Below are 19,896 nucleotides of genomic sequence, written 5' to 3' on the forward strand. Positions count from 1 at the left end.
AGACAGGGCATCAAGGAACAGCTGTCTACCATTCAATAAGTAGGTGGATACGCAAAGCTTCCTCTGTCAAGACTAAGGAAGCTGGCCAGGTTCTCCTGTTGATAAAACCTGGTTTTGGACCTGTGATGCACCCATGTCAGGGGCAGTTTCCCTGGAGGTCACACACAGGTGGTGCTCAGGATTAAGGCTCCCCATAAAGGGGCAGCCTGGTGAGAACCCTCCAAAGCATGCTCACCTGGCTCCTTACAGGAGACCCTCAGGCCATGTGGCCCCAACCCTTGGTCACTCCAGAGTTAAACAGGGTGCACACTTCAAACACAATAGTGACATCACACCCCACGTGATGGTACAGTCTCCGTAGCGCTGAGCAGCTGCAGTCACGTTGACTGGGTCTTCCGACGTAGGTGAGGACCAAGTCAAAACAGCTACATGGATGAAAACATTGCACGTTTTCTTCCGATGGAATTACCAGCAAATGACTTTTTAGAGTTATAAGGTAAGAAATCTACCTGAGACTACCAAACTCTCAAGAATCCTGGGCATATATTTAAACAGAACAGATTATATCACTCAATTATTTAAACTCTGTAACTCCACTAAGCACAGGAAGACGGATGACCACTTTTGATATGCCTCTCGGGGCTCCCTTTGTGGACAGTGGAGGCCAGATGCCAGGACCCCTCTCACAGGGTTCTGCGTCTCCCACAGCCTGACAGAGAATGGGCTCACGGAAGGAAGGTAAACGGGAGATCCTGGACAGAACAGAGTTCCCGGAAGCAACAGCCTCTTCTTTCTGTCCAGTCTTCCCTGATTCTAACCACTGTTACCTCCTCCCAGCCTGGGCTCCTCATCCCTCCCAAGGGAATTTGGGGGACCCTTTGCATTTGGGGTCCCCTTATCTGGGGGCCCCTTCCGGGCTGTCTGCACTCAAGCTTTGCCTCCGGCTGGTCAATGAATTTGGCCAGTTATAGCCCCAGGGACAGGCGAAAGGGAGCTGGTGCAGTGAGGGGCCATGAAAGTGAAGTTCGAGGTCAACCACGTGGATCTCTGGTTACAAGTCAAGCTGACCCAGCTCGAAAACCACCCGCTCACCACTATGGCACAGGGCTTCTGGATGAAGAGCAGCTCCCCAGAAAGCTTTGTCTTTGCTCTGAAGTTGGGGAAGTCTCCATTTCCTTCACTTTCCTTCAGATCAGAGCACAACCTGCCACCCCCAAGGTGGGGAAATCCTCCAGCAGCCTAGACGTCGGCCCCTTTGCTGGCCTCCTGCGGCAAGTGCCTCCTCCCAGAGTGAGATGGAGGTGCAAAGAGCCGGATGGCTCCCAGTCACTTGTGCTGAAAGGCATCAGCCTGCTGGTGTGTCAGACGGCGTCTTCCTCTCTGACTTGGCTGTGGAGACCGCATAACGGCCAACCTGGCCAAGCGCCACAGATCAATATGATCGATTGGTGGGGCAAGAAAGTGAAAGTGAAAGTCGCTCAGTCGTGTCTGACTCTTTGTGACCCCAGGGACTATAGCCTGCCAGGCTCGTCTTTCCATGGAATTCTCCAGGCAAGAATAGTGGAGTAGGTAACCTTTCCCTTCTCCAGGGCATCTTCCCAACCCAGGGATCAAACCCAGGTCTCCTGCACCGCAGGCAGATTCTTTACCATCTGAGCCTCCAGGGAAGCCCTGAAGGGCAGGAAACAAATGCTCAATTATCTTGTTCCCTCCAGAGGGGAGGCTCTGCAGAGAACAGAGGCAATCCAGAGAAGAGCTGGATTCCAGGTGGGGTCACACAGGCCAGGTGGGGGATTTGGACACAGGGCTACTGGCTGGGCGGGGGGTGGGGAGCGGGGACATCCCTGACAAAAGGCAGGTGCTCAGGGTTTGTGCATTTTGGTGGGCACGTTTCCAGAGCTTGCTTTTCTGCTCAGGGTACAGTTCCATTCTTTTTCTTTTTTACACTTTTAATTAGAGAATAATTGCTTCACACGTTATGTTAATTTCTTCTGCACAACAACATGAATCTTGAGCCTCCCTGCCTACTCCCATCCCATCCTCTAGGTCATCACGGAACCCCGAGCTGAGCTCCCTGTGCTATATAGCAGCTTCCCACTAGCTGTCTGTTTTACCTGTGAAAGTGTATCCATGTCCCATTCTTCCGGAGAGCTTCCTGACTCAGTACAGAAGTCTCTGTGCAGCTAAGATGCTCACACGGGAGGTGAAACAGTAGCCGGGATCACCTGGGCCAGACTCCCGAGGGGTGCGTGTTCAGTCGCGGAGTGTCCGACTCTTTGCATCCCCACTGACTGCAGCACGCCAAGCTCCACTGTCCTTCACTGTCTCCAGAGTTTGCTCAAAGTCATGTCCATTGAGTCGGTGATGCCATCCAACCTTCTCATCCTCTGCCGCCCTCTTCTCCTTTGTCTTCAATTTTTCCTGGCGTCAGGGCCTTGTCCAGTGACTCGGCTCCTTCATGGATCCCGTTCGTGGATCACAGCCTTGCCGTGGTGAAGGGGCTTGCACAACTCAGTGAAGCTATGAGCCACGCCATGCAGGGCCTCCCAAGATGGACAGGTCATCGGGGAGACTTCTGACACAAAGTGGTCCACTAGAAGAGGGAATGGCAAACTGCTCCAGTATTCTTGCTGTAAGAGCCCCATGAACTTGAGCAGTTTGAAAAGCATGACATGCACAGACTCAGAAACGTAGCGTGAGGCAGTTAATCAGACACGGGCAGCATGAGGGTGCGGTTGTGTACACGAGATGGGGTCGCAGCCCGAAGACCCGGCCACTCAGGAAGACACTCGCAGGGGTCCCCACAGGCACTCCTGGCAGGCCAGGACACACAAGTCAGGGGACCCTTGGGAGTAGGACTCCAAGCATCACTGGGCATTTATGGAATCAGGTTTATAAGGGAGCCCTAGGTGCTGTTCTGCAAATTGTACTACATAAGATTTCAGTCTTCACAGATGTCCATATTGAAGATAGTAAAGATGAGTCTAAGGAAAAGCTGCCAATGCCAGTGGATTGTGGGTACATATGTTGTATTCTCTTGCATTTTTGATGATCCAGTGGATGTTGGCAACTTGATCTCTGGTTCCTCTGTCTTTTCTAAATCCAGCTTGAACATCTGGAAGTTCACGGTTCACGTCCTGTTGAAGCCTGGCTTGGAGAACTTTGAGCATTACTTTAGCATTGCCTTTCTTTGGGATTGGAATGAAAACTGACCTTTTCCAGTCCTGTGGCCACTGCTGAGTTTTCCAAATTTGCTGGCATCTTGAGCGCAGCACTTTCACAGTATCATCTTTTAGGATTTGAAAGAGCTCAACTGGAATTCTATCACCTCCACTAGCTTTGTTCATAGTGATGCTTCCTAAGGCCCAATTGACTTCAGACTCCAGGATGTCTGATTCTAGGTGAGTGATCACATCATCATGGTTATCTGGATCATGAAGATCTTTTTTGTACAGTTTTTCTGTGTTCTTGCCACCTCTTCTTAATATCTTCTTCATCTGTTAGGGTCCATACCATTTCTGTCCTTTATTGAGCCCATTTTTGCATGAAATGTTCCCTTGGGATCTCTGATTTTCTTGAAGAGATCTCTACTCTTTCCCATTCTATTGTTTTCCTCTATTTCTTTGCATTGATCACTGAGGAAGGCTTTCTTATCTCTCCTTGCTATTCTTTGCAATTCTGCATTCAAATGGGTATATCTTTCCTTTTCTTTTTTGCCTTCAGCTTCTCTTCTTTCCTCAGCTATTTGTAAGCCCTCCTCTGACAACCATTTTGCCCTTTTGCATTTCTTTTTCTTGGGGATGGTTTTGGTTCCTGCCTCCTGTGCAATGTTACAAACCTCTGCCCATAGTCCTTCAGGTACTCTGTCTAGCAGATCTAATCCCTTGAATCTATTTGTCACTTCCGCTATAAGTGTAAGGGATTTTATTTAGGCCATACTTGAATGATTTAGTGGTTTTCCCTACTTTCTTTGAGTCTGAATTTTGGAATAAGGAGCTCATGATCTGAGCCACAGTCAACTCCCAGTCTTGTTTTTGCTGACTATATAGAGCCTCTCTATCTTCGGCTTCAAAGAATATAACCAATCTGTTTTCTGTATTGACCATCTGGTCAAGTCCTTGCATAGGGTCATCTCTTGTGTTGTTGAAAGAGGATGTTTGCTGTGACCAGTGCAAGAGAATTTCAGAGAAACCTCTACTTCTGCTTTACTATGCCAAAGCCTTTGACTGTGTGGATCACAACACACTGTGGAAAATTCTTAAAGAGATGAGAATATCAGACCAACTTACCTCCTCCTGAGAAATCCGTTTGCAGGTCAAGAAGCAATAGTTAGAACCAGACATGGAACAACAGACTGGTTCCAAATAGGAAAAGGAGTACATCAAGGCTGTATATTGTCACCCTGCTTATTTAACTTATATGCAGAGTACATCATGCGAAATGCTGGGCTGGATGAAGATTGCAGGGGGAAATATCAATAACCTCAGATATGCAGATGACACCACCCTTATGGCAGAAAGCGAGGAGGAACTAAAGAGCCTCTTGATGAAAGTGAAAAAAGAGAGACAGAAAGTTGGCTTAAAATTCAACATTCAGAAAAAGAAGATCATGGTATCCAGTCCCATCACTTCATGGCAAATAGATGGGGAAGCAATGGAAACAGTGACAGATTTATTTTGGGGGCTCCAAAGTCACTGCAGATGGTGACTGCAGTCATGAAATAAAAAGATTCTTGCTCCTTGGAAGAAAAGATTCACGTTGATGTGTGGCAGAACCAATACAATATTGTAAAGTAATTAGCCTCCAATTAAAATAAATAAATTAAAATTAAAAAAAAGAAAAGCTATGGCAGAAGATTGAAGTCAGGAGAAGAAGGGGATGACAGAGGATGAAATGGTTGGACGGCATCACTGACTTGATGGACATCAGTCTGAACAAGCTCTGGGAGTTGGTCACAAAGTGTGACTGAGTGAACTGAACTGATGCTGTATTAGCTTTCTGTGGCTGCCATAACCCATCACCACAGAGTGACTTAAAACAACAGTAATTGACTGTCTCACAGATCTCGGAGCCGGAGGTCTGAGCCCAGTGAAACAATAGGACTGAGCTCCTTCAGAATGTTCCAGAGGAAACTCCTCCTCTGCCTCCCCCAGCCTCTGGTGTCTGCAGGTGGGCTGTGGCGGCATCACGTCCCTGTTGACCTCTGTCTTCAGTGGTTTTCTTCTCTGCGTCTTTGTCTCGAGTTCCCTTAGGATGATCTGAGGTCAGCAGAGGCTATTGCCTGTGCTCATCTCCAGGAATGATGTTTCCTGGAACCTTATCCACCATGGCTTTCAAAGCCCAAGTTTGAATACTCCAGACTGCGGATCTAAACCCAGCTTCCTTGTCAATGATCTCCGTTCCTGATCCTTCACTCAGTTATAGCTGCAAAGACCCTTTTCCCAAGCGAGGTCCCATTCCAGGCTTCTGTTGGGCGTGTTGCTGGGGACATGGAGAGAGGATTCAGCAGGTGTCTTCTGGTGACTCTGGGGTAGTCATCCTCACACTGGGCCCTGAGTCTGTCTCTCGCCTTGGAGTCAGTGCTAAGCTGGCACCAAGCACCCCACTGCCCCTGCAGGAACTCCCCGTCCTTGGCTCTTTCTGCAGGGTGTCCCAGAAGCATCTGTGGTGTGGACTCAGCCAGGGTCTCAGGGGGAGCATCTGGGCCCTTTGAGAGGGCAAGCAGCTGTTCTGAGCATCCGAGGGGATGTGGTCCGGCCGGGCGTCTGCAGGGTATTGAGTTATAGACACGCCATGAGAAAGATGAGAAAGGAGCAAGGAGGAAAGGAGAGTCAGAAGCTCCTGGGAGCAGAGATCCACTGAGGTTTGGAGAAACTAGCGATCAGAGTTGCCAACAGCAAGTGGTGCTGGGTAATTAATGCCTATCTCAGTCCACACAGGGTCTGCCCCATGTCCACAGCCCCGCTGAGCAGGACACAGGGGAGGAAAGGGAGAAGCAGGTGAGAGAGGACAAACAGGGCCTGAGACGGAGATGGGTTTAATAACAAAGTGTTCAATTGACCTTATTTTTCCCCAATTTATGGCAGTCTGAGTTCAGTATTTCCTGAATGATCGAGAGGAAACGAAGTCCATCAAGGTAAGTTGCCTGGACACACGTCTATGTCTGTCAATTACATGTGGACACAAGGAGGCTGAAAGGCAAGATCACACAGTGCTGAGAAAGAGGTGGTGGAGGCATGGGGTCGGGGTCGGGGGTGGTGCTGACCGTGCAGGCTGATGAACCGTCCAGCTGATACGTTCTGTCAGGTTTGGAGCAAAGGTCCGAGGAATCCTAACAGGCACAACTTGGTTGGTGCCAGCCACCGTTCTCCCCAGGTTAACAGGCTTCCCAAGTGGCGCTAATGGTAAAGAACCCACCTGCCAGTGCAGGAGACAGGAGACTCAGGTTGGATCCCTGGGTCGGGAAGATCCCCTGGAGAGGATATGGCAACCCACCCCAGTGTTCTCACCTGGAAAATCCCATGGACACAGGAGGCTGGTGGGCCACAGTCCACGGGGTCACAAAGAGTGGGACATGCACGCGCCTTCCACCCCAGAGTTTTGGTGACATACAAGTCTTGAGCGTGAATCTCCTTTTGTGGACTGTAAGGTGTGTCTTCAGGTTGAGAAGCATTTGGAAATCATCAAAGTTTGTGTCCTTTTCTATATTTTAGGCAAATATTTTTCCAGTAACACATGCACTTTCCGAAGTAAAAGAATATGTTGGGGCCCAATGGAGGATCTTTTGGAAGCCATGGGAGAGCAGAGGAATGTTCTAGGTGACAACACAAGTCGTTTCCAAAGGGCTCTTCAGGCAACTGTCACTGCAGAAGATTTTTAGCACTGTCTCTCCTCATGTCCCAACTCTACTGAGCAAGAAGCTCAGGTCTATTCATGAACTTGATCTCATCTTTAAATATTTTAAAACTCCTGGGAGAATATTTATCATTAGCACAAATTAAGGGCAATAAGACATCTAAAGGAGCCTGACTAATAAATGAGCTGAGCGGCTCATTTACGGCCAAATTATTAGAATCCAAGAATATCATAGCTATCGAGTTTCTGCAGCTACTGTATAAGGTACACTGTGACTCCAGTGCAAAGCTTCTAACGTGGGTCTGTTATCTGAGCTGCTCCTGTCCTGTGAGCCGTTTTTCTCACTGCTTTTCCTAAAGTCAGTGCTCAAAGCAGCCTGTCTTTCCCAGTGACGTTCAATTTTGGAAAGAAAACAAATTGAAATGAGTAACTCAATTGTTACAGGATTAGGGCTATTAAAATCCAGAAAGAAGGACTTCAAGTGTGTTAGAAAACACTTCACTAAATCCACTTCATGGAAAAACCATTTCATATTCCTTTTAAGGATTGACTTTTAGCCAGAAATGTCTTCCAAGTGACATCGCTTCCAGCCGAGGTTTGGATTTTTAAGAAGGATGGATTCTTAGAGCATGATCGGCTTGCCACCAGTCCGTATAAGGGGACACCTTGGCCACGGTGCCTCGTTTAAGCCCCGCGGAGAACAGGAGAGCCTGGCCCCGCAAAGAGCCGAGTTCCCACAGGTTCAACTCAGGGAGGGACGGCCTTTCTGCAGACCAGCAACCCTCTGTCCGAGAAGGTGTCTGCAGCCCCAGGCTCTCCACAAGCTCTCCACCACCTCCTTGCTCTCGGCAGCGGTTCTTCAGGTAGGAAGGGGATGAAGCAACCTCCCAGCATCATGGCAGGCAGTCTCAACTCAAAGTGGTCCCGTTCTCAGTCAGACAGAGCTCTCCTGTTCAGAGTGAAACCAGGCCGTGTGATCCGCGATGCTCCCTCTTCTGTGTTACTGAGACCAGGCCCCAGGGCACCCGAATATTCACCAGCACACTATTCTAGTGTGTCTGAAGGTGCTTCCGGTGAGATTCACGTTTGATTTGCTGGGCTGAGTAACACAGATCGTCCTCCCCAAAGTGGGTGGGATTCAGCCAATGTGAATGGAATACAAGGCAGAGTAAAAAAGAATTCTCTCTGCTTGACTGTCTTGGAGCTGAGTCACTCGTCTTTTCCTGACTTTGAACTTGGACTGGAGGCACACCACCAGCTCTCTGGAGCCATGCCACCAGCGTCCCCCGGTCTTCAGCTTGCAGATCTGAGGACCTCCCAGCCTCCAGAAGCAAGTGAACCAGTTTGTTACATTGTCTTTCTCTTGGTAGATAGGTGATCGACAGACAGACAGTAGTCTCCTGATGGTTGTTTCTCTGGAGAACCCTGATTCACACCTCACCCTGAGGTCCCCAGCGAGGCACCTCCCTGAGCGTGGCCTTGCCCTGCAGCTCAGGGGAGGAGCTGGCCCAGGTCCTCCGGCTGCGGAGGGCATGTCAGCCCACCTGCATCAACCCTCAGGAAGAGAGTGTGTCCCACATTGTTGGGGTGGGGCAACGAGTTTGTGCACCAGAGCCAGAGGGCCACTTGGGAAGAACTTACAAGCACTGCTGTTCATACTTCTGGAGAGAGTTAAGAGACATCAAAAATGTTACAAAACCTGTTAACTGTGTCCCCGTTATTGACAACACCCTTGGAGCAGGATATTTTAACTGAGGAGGATTCATTAGATCTAGGGATTCCCCAGGGGCTCAGTGGTCAAAAGTCTTCCTGCCAGTGCAGGAGACACATGTTTGATCCCTGGGTCAGGAAGATCCCCTGGAGAAGGAAATGGCAACCCAATCCCGTATTCTTACCTGGGAAATCCATGGACAGAGGAGCCTGGCGGGCCACAGTCCATGGGGTCACAGTCAGACACAATTGAGCACGCACTCACACAGCATTAGCTTTGTTTTCTCTCCCATTCCCAGCCTTTGATCTTCTCCCCATCTCCATGCCTTTTTCCTTAAGTCTTTGTTGAATTTGTTACCATATTGCTTCTGTTTCATGTTTTGATTTTTTTTGGCCGTGAGCTATGTGCGATCTTAGTTCCCTGACCAGGGATCAAAACGGCCTCCTCTGCATTGGAAGGTGCAGTCTTAACCAGCGGGCCACCAGGGAAGTCCCTCCATGCCTTCTTAGGGAAGAACCTTACAATCCATTTTTTCTCCCCCACAAACTGCTCTTGTTCTTTTAAATGGGAAAAGAACCACTAGAATCCCCCCAACCCCCCCGCTTGCTCCCCATGGCTCATCTCTCTCAGTCTGGGTCGGAACCGCTCCTCGACTTCAGTATATCTGATGAAGTCAGTGTTTACCAGCTTTTAACTGCTGAGAAGGGAAGTGAGTGCCAGCTTCCCCTCCTCGGGACCAGCATCTCCTCAACACGTCTGCATCAGGCAGATCCCAGGGAGCGGGAGGCTGGTCAGGGCAGTTGAGGGGGAGGAATGTGGAGGGTCCAGGTGGTGGCAACATCTTCAGCGTCACGGCAGGCCCAGTAGCCTGGATGGTGGTGCTTCTGTTAATTCAATTCCTGTCTAAATTGTGAGATAGAGTGGACAAGTAGTTGGCAAAAAATTACATCCCTCCCCCCCAAAAGGACCCACCTCCCGTCACCAGTCCATCATGGAGGAAGTGTCTGTGCATCTTATTGAAAAGAGAGGCACAGTTTGGAGAGAAGAAGAGAGAGCGTGGAGTGGAAGCTGATACTCTCCCCGATAACAGATAGCCCCGAGTTGTAGAGGCCATTATTTCTTGCATTTTCAGAGCAAATGAACTTGACAGATGGCCGTGTCACCCAGACCCCCACCTACTGACTTGATTATGCAGAAAACAATACAATAGAAAAGGAATCATTACTGAAGGAACCCGGTTAGTCCACAGAGGGCCGGGGAATGCCGAAGAACAGAATTACAGGGGTGGAATTGAACAGCAAGAATGCATTTAACATAAAGTGGGTTACAGCGAGGCAATCAGTCATGGCTAAAGCTATTGTCTGGGCTTGCTTGCATGGTATATGAAGTCATCTGTCATCTCCCACGGAATTTATGCTTCGTTTATAGAAGAAAGCGACAAAGGTTTGCCAGGGCATGTCTAGGCAGCCTTATGTAGCTCATGGATTGACCCACAGAGATGAAATGTTGGCCCCTGGCGGGTGCTTCCCTGCCATCTGGGGTCGCGGCTAGGGTCTTATCATCGAGGGTGCTCCCATCAGACACTTGCATGACCTAATGCCATCTGGGGAGGTGACAGAGGCAGCTGTGTTCAGTACAAACCGAGTACCAGCTCCCTGATGCCAGCGTCGGGCACACGGAAGTGCTGGTTGAGAAGGCAGGAGGCCAGAGGTCAAGAGGACGTTTACAAAAATCAGAAAAGTATGCTGCTGTGGGTACAGACAGCCAGGCACTTCCTGCTTGTGCTAGTAGGTGTTGCTGGCACAGGGCGAGCTTAAACGCATAAGCACCGTCATCGGTGTGCCAGCCAGCCAGGGAGAAACCGTCAAATTGCCGGATTAGCCGCACGGAGCATATCAACCCCAGATGGAGAACGGAGTTTCAAGCCAGCCCTGGCTTCAGAAGAGTGAGGCTGCTTCCTCCCGCCTGCTTGCTGTGTGTCTACGGGATTCTGTACCCGCCTTTCTCCTGGGGTTTCTCTCTGCTGGGAACATCCCCCCCTCCACCCCGAGTCCAGCCAGCATGAGGGCCCAGCCATAAACCTGACCCCTGGCAGGCAACCTGCTCCCCACGTGGTCTCACTCCCCTGATCACGAGACCCCATGCTTCCCGGCAATACCTGTGTTTGTGTCTGTCCTGATTCAGCCCCCCAGGGGACCCTGCACTCCCAGGCACGTGTCTGCGTCATTTCTACCCAACCAAGGGGCGCCCATGCAGACTCCTACTACAACCTCCCTCTTACAAGTGTGACGTGTGGCTGAGGGTTCTCTACGTACTGTGTCTGTATAGTGACCTCTCCTGCGTGGCACAGCTCCTCCTAGACCCTCAGGTCAGATACACAGATACACAGGCATTTCATCACTTAATCACTTGATTTAGTATAATTTTAAATATAATTGTAAGGCAGATCTAATCGTATTGCCCTTCAAAGATACTGTTGGTTTCACAAATGTAAGGTTTGCTGCAGCCCAGAGTCAAACAAGCCTATCGGCACTATTTGTCCGACAGCATTTGCTGGCTTCCTGTCTCTGGGGCACGTTTTGGTAATTCTCCCAACATTTGAAGCATTTTCATTCACATTATATTTGTTATGGTGATCTGCCATTAGTGATCTCTGACGTTACCTTTGGGCTATGATTTGCTAAAGGCTCAGATGATGGTTAGCATTTTTTAGCACCAAGATTTTTTTTAGACTATGTACATTGCTTTTTTTAGAATGCTTTTGCACACTAAATAGACTACAACATAGCAAAGTGTGTGTAAACTCAACTTTTATATGCACTGGGAAACCAAAATTTCTCATCATTCACTTTATTGCAGGATTTGCTTTGTTATGGTGGCCCAGAAATGAACCCATGATATCTCTAAGGTCTGCCTATATAATATGAATGTAATTAAATAACATGCATTACATATAGTAGTATATTATAATTTGAGATATTAAAATGCAATATAAATAATAATCTATGGAGTTCAGTTAAAGATAAACCTTGTTAAAAATTAACTCAGAAGTTATTTTGCAGCTTGGAATAAAATGAAGACATTTTCCAAAGCATTCATTGAATCTCCTTATCTGGGGCTAAAGTTTTCAGATCATTTATAATCAGGGACATAGGTCTTTCTTTTACATGTACTTGATGAAAGATGAACACTTGACACCCCAATAACAATAAATTATTTGTACATTATGTCAAACTATAGAACAAGCAGAAAAGTGTCTGAGACTATTCTAGCTTTTAAAGAGTCCAGGTTCAGTGTCCATTGTTCAAGCCTTGAGAACAAATGTACTTTCCTGGATTCAAAGCCAGTGAGCAGAGGATAGATCCCATCTACCTGAAGTGGCTCCGGAAGTCTCCCATGAAATCGCATTTGCTGCTAAATATGAGGCTCACAACCTTGGATTTGGTTCACCCCGCATGGAAACGCCCCCATCCCAGTGCGAGAGCAGCAGCTACGTCTCGGGATAGTCACGGGTCCAGCGGCTTCTGGACTCGGCCCTTAGAGTCAGCGGACATGGGGGCCTGACACCCAATGCAGGCAGGACTCGAGTCTTCCCCTCCAGCTCTGCGGTGAGATGACACACTGGGTGATGTCTCAGAGCTCGGACTCTCAGTGGGCTTTGTGGGGACAGTGCCCTGAGGGCTGGTTTCCTAGAGACTGGCTCCTCTGTGGAGCCGCCCCCCGCCCAGGCCAGGTGGGATGGATGAGCCGGAGGAGGACAGGGGCACAGTAGGGGGTTGCTGAGGGGGTTGGGGGGGGTCTGGGGTCCGCGCCGTTTGCAACTGGAAAGAGTAGCCTGCCCGATGGCTTGACTCTAGCCCAGTGAGACCCACTGCTGTGTCTGAACTCCAGAACTACAGGAACGCATCCGTGTGGTTTAAACCACTACGTTTGTGATCAGTTTGGTACAAGAGCAAGAGGAAACAAGTACACGTCTCCCCAGGCCCCTGGGTCCCAGCTTGGTGGGACCACATGAGGTAATGCCTCGCTGCTCCAGGGAGCAGTTTCCCTTTCTCATAGAGACTCTTTGAAATAAACGTCTTAGGAGAAGAAGCACCTTGAAGGCACTGAACATCTCGGTGGGTAGACTGCTCTCTGGAGACGGGGCCCTCTCTGAACTTCACTTTCACAGCCTGGGCCGAGTACCTGGAGTCACCAGATGTAAGTGGGCATGGAGCTCCTCAGATGCCCCCTGATGGCTGTGCGTGTTCCAGAAAGGCACCCCCAAGAAGGTACCACCCAGCACAGAAGCAACAGAGGGGACAAGAGATGATGACACTGGGAAATCAAGAAAGCCGGGAGTGGTGGGTGTGCAGGGCACCAAACCACAGGGAGGGCAAACCTCACATCTCTAGAGAGCCTGGCCCACCGAAACAGCGGGGATTTAGACATGGGAGAATCAGGGGTCATGCATTCAAGCATCTGAGGGTCATTCTCCTGGGCCTGAGGAATAGACATGCTGTGGATGTAAGCTGTGGCCTGTTGCTCAGTTGCTCAGTTGTGCCTGACTCTCTGCAACCCCTTGGGTTGCAGCACACCAGGCTTCCCTGTCCTTCACCATCTCCCAGAGCTTGCTCAAACTCATGTCCTTCGAGTCAATGAGGCCATCCAACCATCTCATGCCCTGCTGCAGCGAGGCTCACCCTAGTGAGAGGACCACTGTCACCTTAGTGAAAACCCCTCTAGCTCACCTGAGTGAGGACCCCTCTATCTCACTTCAGTGTGTGTATCCTTAATTGCTCAGTTGTGTCCGACTTCTTGTAACCGCATGGACCATAGCCCTCCTGGCTCCTCTGTCGATGGGATTCTCCAGGCAAGAATACTGGAGAGGATTGGCATTTCCTCCTCCAGGGGTCACCTGAGTGAGGGCATCCCTATATCACGTATGTGAGGGCATCTCTATTTCACTCCTACTATATCCTCTTTAAGTTTTTCCTTCTTCCTTTGCACCAACTAGGAGCTCACAGCACCACTGAGGGCAAGCTGAGGGTGACCCATGCCTCTGGACAGAAAGGTCCTGTGGGAACAACTGGCCTTTATTTAGCCAAGAAGAATCTCCCAAGGAAGTCTGATCCAGTTTCTGAACTCTTCAAAACTGAGTTTGACACAACCTGGAGGATACACAGTGGGAAGCAATCTCATATTGGCAGGAAGAAGCCCTGATAACCAAAAATCTAATGTACGTATTTTTAGGGCTTCAAAATTCACAAGAGTTCAGGGCTAAGACTTCCATTTGGAGATACCCACTGATTAAAGGTCCTTATAGTCAAAGCTTTGGTTTTTCCAGTAGTCATGTATAGATATGAGAGTTTGACCATAAACACGTCTGAGCATTGAAGAATTAATGCTTTTGAATTGTGGTGTTGGAGAAGACTCTTGAGAGTCCCTTGGACTGCAAGAGGATCAAACTAGTCAATCCTAAAGGAACTCAGTCCTGAATATCCATTAGAAGGGCTGATGATGAAGTTAAAGCTCCAATACGCTATCCACCTGATGCAAAGAGCTGACTCATTAGAAAAGACCCTGATGCTGGAAAAGATTGAAGGCAGGAGAAGGGGACAGCAGAGGTTGAGATGGTTGGATGGTATCACCGACTCAATGGACATGAATTTGAGCAAATTCGGGAGATAGCAGAGGACAGAGAAGCTCGGCATGCTGAGTCCATGAGGTCGCAAAAAGTCGGACAAAACTTAGCAACTGAACAACAGCGACGACTGATTGTAATAGTGAGAAAGCCTCAGAATATAACTCCACGTGTCAAGGCTGCAAAGTTTGACGCCCACCAGTCTCCAAAGAGCATGGGATCTGAGCGCACAGGGCAGTCTCTCTGTGCACGGAGCACTCCTTGGCTCCATCCTAACCATCCACTCCTCACATGGGGATCTGAGAACAAGTGTGGGCGTCCAGCTGAAACGCAGACTGGGTGAGGAGGGAGACCAGCCTGACTCGGGGCAGTCAAACCGTCACTTCAGGAGTCTCCATCGTCCACCCCATTGCTTTTGGACACAAATTTATTTTTAGAATAATTTTAGATTTATGGGAAAGTTGCAGGATAGCTCAGAGGATCCCCAAGACCCTTCACCACCTGCCCCAAGTCTCCGTCTTTCTTTTGCATCTATTCTCTTGCCTTGAAGCAGTTACTTGGGGGTGCAGAGAGCAGGGTGCAGAACTTGAGGGGCCGACTCACTCAGGTATGTCCTGTCCTGATGCCGAGTCTTGAGGAATCTTAAAAGGGAATTTTAAAAGCTCCTTTTCCAGGAATAGTCTAGTTCTTACCAGTTACATAACCTCAAAAGAAAAGTTATGACCAAGTTAGACAGCACGGTAAAAAGCAGAGACATTACTTTACCACAAAGGTCCTTCTAGTCAAAGCTATGGTTTTTCCAGTGGTCATGTATGGATGTGAGAGGTGGACTATAAAGAAAGCTGAGCGCCGAAGAATTGATGTTTTTGAACTGTGGTGTTGGAGAAGACTCTTGAGAGTCCCTTGGACTGCAAGGAGATCCAACCAGTCCATCCTAAAGGAAATCAGTCCCGAATATTCATTGGAAGGACTGATGCTAAAGCTGAAACTCCAGTACTTTGGCTACCTGATGAGAAGAGCTGACTCATTTGAAAAGATCCTGATGATGGGAAAGATTGAAGGCAGGAGGAGAAGGGGATGACAGAGGATGAGATGGTTGGATGGCATCACTGACTCAATGGACATGGGTTTGAGTAAACTCTGGGAGTTGGTGATGGACAGGGAGGCCTGGCGTGCTGCAGTCCATGGGGTCTCAAAGAGTCAGACATGACTGAGTAACTGAACTGAACTGAACCTCAAAGCCCTTCAACTCTGGCCTCTGACCCATCTACACAGCGGAGGCACCAGTGCTGCCTTGACAACATCCGCAGGCTTGGTGGTATTGACGAGCATCCCTGTGCTGCACTCTTGTCTGTGGAGGGAGGAGAGGCTTCCGACCCCACTGCCTCCCTCTCCACCCACCCGTCCCTCTTGGATGCCTCTCTGAGCTGGTGGACCTTCCCCTTTGAGTAGACGGTTTAGTGTGTGCCTACTGTACTAAACCTCCAAGCTGTCAAACGAGCTGGCAGATAAATTCTGCTCTTCGGCTTTACCTGTTCCTCCTCCCCCACTTGCTGTGAGGGCCCGTGAGGTCCTCCTGGAGGCCCTTCCCCACACCTTTCTACAGCCGGGCCTTGGTGGACGCCCTTCCCTCCACCACCGTCCCACCATCCTCTCTTGTATGCACCACCAGCTGTAGGCTGGCAGTCTCACACCCTTCTCAGTGGATCTGGGGTATCCTCTTCCCCCAGAGACAACATCTATCACTTCAAACTGAGAGTCAAGTGCTTCTCCAAAGATGTTCATTGCTGTCTTGCCATCTGCTCTGCCTCCCTGGCCCCAGGAAGCTCTCCATCTTTCCCTACTTCGAGCTCAACTCCTTTATGACCCTTCACCTGTCAGCTTCAGCAACTGTTAGCTGCTCAGTCATGTCCGACTCTTTGCAACCTCATGGACTGCAGCCCGCCAGGCTCCTCTCCCCATGGAATTCTCCAAGCAAGAATACTGGAGTGGATTGCCATGCCCTTCTCCAGGGGATCTTTTCCAGCTTCAGTATAGAAATCCTGAATTCATTTCTCCCATCTGGTTCTGGCTTGGCTGTGGAACTCTTCAGATCTGACCTGAAGGCTCTTGAATTCCACCTAAATGTGCAGCATCTATGCAGACCCCAGACTAGACTGGAACACATCAGCTCTGATGTCAGGCTCTCTCTGCTGATGCGTCAAGGTCATACCAAAGTAAAGTGCAAGTCTCTCAATCATGTCTGACTCTTTGCAACCCCCTGGACTATACAGTCCATGGAATTCTCCAGGCTGAACCCAGGTCTCCCACTTTGCAGGGGGATTCTTTACCAGCTGAGCCACAAGGGAAGCCCAATGGTCATATAAGAAACCCCCCAAACCTGGACTTTTATCACAGATCAGCTTCAGAGGCTTCATAAAGCCCCTGGTATCTTAGGCAAACTTCTATGTGCAACTGTATTTTTCTTCAGAAAGGGTCCAGAACTCACATCAAATCTTAAAAAATCTAAAAATATCTGCAACCAAAGGATAAGAATTGGTGTTCTAGAGTTGGAGTGTGATGCCAGGTGTGATTAGGGACTTAATAGATGCCTTGCAAAAATAATGGGCTGAGAGTTTTATTATGATTTGTTTGCTGTTTGTTTAACTTTCTTTACAACTGCAGCCCAGAAATGACCAAAAAGGCCACCTGGCCTCGTGGGCTTTCCCCCTCCATCGGCAATGATGGCCACTTCCATTTTCCATTCCACCATCCAAACTGAGACGGTCAGCGGGAGAGGGCTGCCCAAAGCCACCGGTCAGCACCCATTATCCCCATGGGAGGGTTTCCAGGAGAACAGCAGGGGGAGGACAGCCAAAGGAAAAGGGACGGTCGAGTGACCGGTGGTCAGCTCAGAGCCAAAGGCTGTCCTGCAGGAGGCCGGGAAGGGGTCTGTCAGAGCAGCATAAACTGCTCATCAGGGCCCCTCTGATACGAACCCACAAGCCCAGGCTGTTTACCTGCAAACTGTCATTTCAGACAGTGCCGGATAGAAAATTCAGCCGCTTTCTGAGATCCCTTCGCCTCCCTGATTGAACGAAGGTGTTGTCCATCTGTAGAGGCACTGATGGTGGGTTCTTTTTCTGGACCCCAGCCCAGGCCCTCTCTGCTGTGGATGTGGTCTGGCTTCCATTTCCAGGCATTTATGTCAACGTGACCCTCTCGCACTGACCCCAGGTGTTCAGAGCAGATTCATGACGGTGACTCCTGGTGATGTGGTATGATCTGTGGACTGGCTCTGTTTAAACCACAAACACATCTGTTCTGTTAAAGAGTCTGTCTAAAGCGGCACCTAGGACTTTCCTGGGGGCTCAGCTGGTAAAGAATCCGCCCGCAGTGCAGGAGACGTGGGTTTGATCCCTGGGTGGGGAAGATGCCCTGGAGGAGGGCATGACAACGCACTCCAGTATTCTGGCCTGGAGAATCCTATGGTCAGAGGAGCCTGGCGGGCTACAGTCCATGGAGTTGCAAAGAGTTGGACACGACTGAGCGACTAACACCTCACTTCAAAGTAGTACCTGTTTGGCATTTAGTTCTTGTGTTCGTTTCCTGTGGCTTCCATAAAAAATGACCTTACACGTGGAAGCTGAAAGACAGCCTCTTGGACTTCTGAGCCAGAGTCTGTGTCAAGGTGTCGAGCGGCCGCTCCCCCTGAGGCTCTAGGGCATGGGCCTGCCGCAGCTCCGGCCGCTTCTGGGGCCCCGGGGCTCCCGGCCCAGTCTCCTGTGTCCTCCCCGCTGTGCCCTGCCCTCTTCTCTGCGCCCCTGCCCTCTTCTCTGCTTCCCGTATGGACCGCCATGGGCTGAAGTATGCCACCTCACAAGTCACACTCTGTCACTCCCACAGTGATACATTTGGAGATGGACTTTTGGAGGCAGTTAAGGTTAACCGAGGTAGGTAACCAGTTAACCAAGGTAGTCTGTGTGCGCGCGAGTGCTCACTCATGTCCGACTCTGCGACCCCAGGGACTGCAGCCCGCCGGGCTCCTCTGCCCGTGGGATTCTCCAGGCCAGAATACTGGGTTGTCATTTCCCTCTCCAGGGGAGCTTCTCAGAACGGGGATTGAACCCAAGTCTCTTGCACTGGCAGGCGGATTTTTTACCACTGTCACCCTCTGAGTGGGGTCTTAATAGGGTTTATGTCCACGTAAGAAGACGACCCGAGCTCCCTCCTCACTTGGACACACCAAGGACAGACCGTGCACAGATGGAGGGAGAACACAGCCGTCCTCGCCGACCGCCAGGCTGGGCCGCGCCCCCGCCCCAGCCTTCTGGCCTCCGGAGCCACGAGAAACATATCTCTGTTGGTTCAGGTGCTCAGTCTGCAGTATTTATTTTGGTCGCCTGAACTGACACCACCACTTTTCATTGGCTTTAGGGACCCCGGAACCAGGATGACCTCATCCCCAGGCCCTGAATGAGAGCTGCAAAGACTCTCCCCAAACAAGGTCACGCTCTCGATTCCTGGGGAACATACCATTATGGGGGTCACCATTCAACCACTACTCTTGTGAAGAACAGCACCTAGAGAATGCAATGAATACACCATCTGTTTTTTTTCAGATACAACAGCGAGTATTTAGATGAGGAAATCACAATATCATACATTTTTTAAAGTTGAAAATGGTTATCAAAGATGTAAAATGTCTAAGTAACATCTTTATTAGTTAACTGTCAGGCACACCCCTCCATACTTTTTCCCCACCTTTTGTAGCTATGCACACTCTTTATTTTCACTGTGACTGTTTTAATCACCCCCTTGTTTTTCCCTCACATTAGGGGAAATCTTGCCAGGTCACCTCCAGAGTGAAGCACTTTTCTCTGGTGCCCATAACCAAGTCTCTTGCCGACTCACTCACTCATCAGTGGCCCTGGCTTTGGAGGCCTTGTGATGAGGACCCACATCCGCCACGCCCGTGTGACCTGATGGCCAGTCCCTCTCCACCTGTGGGTGGTCGCGAACGGCCTTGGGTGAAGAACACAGGAGGTCTGCCGGCAGGGCTCCCCGCCGAGGGGGCTGTAGTCTCCACGTCCTCAGGGAAAGCTTTCTCCCAAACAAATGGCAGAGTTCCTGTAAGTGAAACCCTGACTACGAGGCTTCACTTCATCTCTGCTTTCTCATCGTGTGTCTCTTGATGTTGTGACTTCTGGGGTGAGCTTTCAGCTGTAGGATCTCATCAAGACTTGTGTGTTTGTAGTCTAGCAACCTCTCCACAGTTGCTGGGAACCCAAAGCATCCTGGACTTCATGTTCTGATTATCAGGGAACTCTTACGGGAACGTGGTCCTTCCTGCTCATGGAGAGAGGTGGAGGCTGGGCTCCATTGCTAAGGTCTCCATCACGACCCCACTTCTGGGCCAGATCCATGAGAAATGCCCCAGTCACCTCATCCAGAAAACAAACCAAAGACATGCTGGAGATGATTACTTGAGTCAGTCTTCAGCTTTACGTTTTGGAATGTCTCCTTTCCTGTTTGAATCTGACACATTTCCAGAGGCTCACGGAAGGCTTTGCCCCCTTCCTTTGCAGGGTCCAGTTATGTTTTCGTTCATTCAACTTGCTCCACAAATTCTCCAAAATGACTTAGGAAATCTTGAATAAATTTAACTTATTTGGGGTTTAACCGCCTTCCCAGAAAAAAAGCATATTGTAGGAAACGCACATTATTC

The sequence above is a fragment of the Oryx dammah genome, unplaced genomic scaffold (assembly GCF_014754425.2).
Source record: "Oryx dammah isolate SB20612 unplaced genomic scaffold, SCBI_Odam_1.1 HiC_scaffold_20, whole genome shotgun sequence".
In the NCBI taxonomy this organism is placed as follows: Eukaryota; Metazoa; Chordata; class Mammalia; order Artiodactyla; family Bovidae; genus Oryx; species Oryx dammah.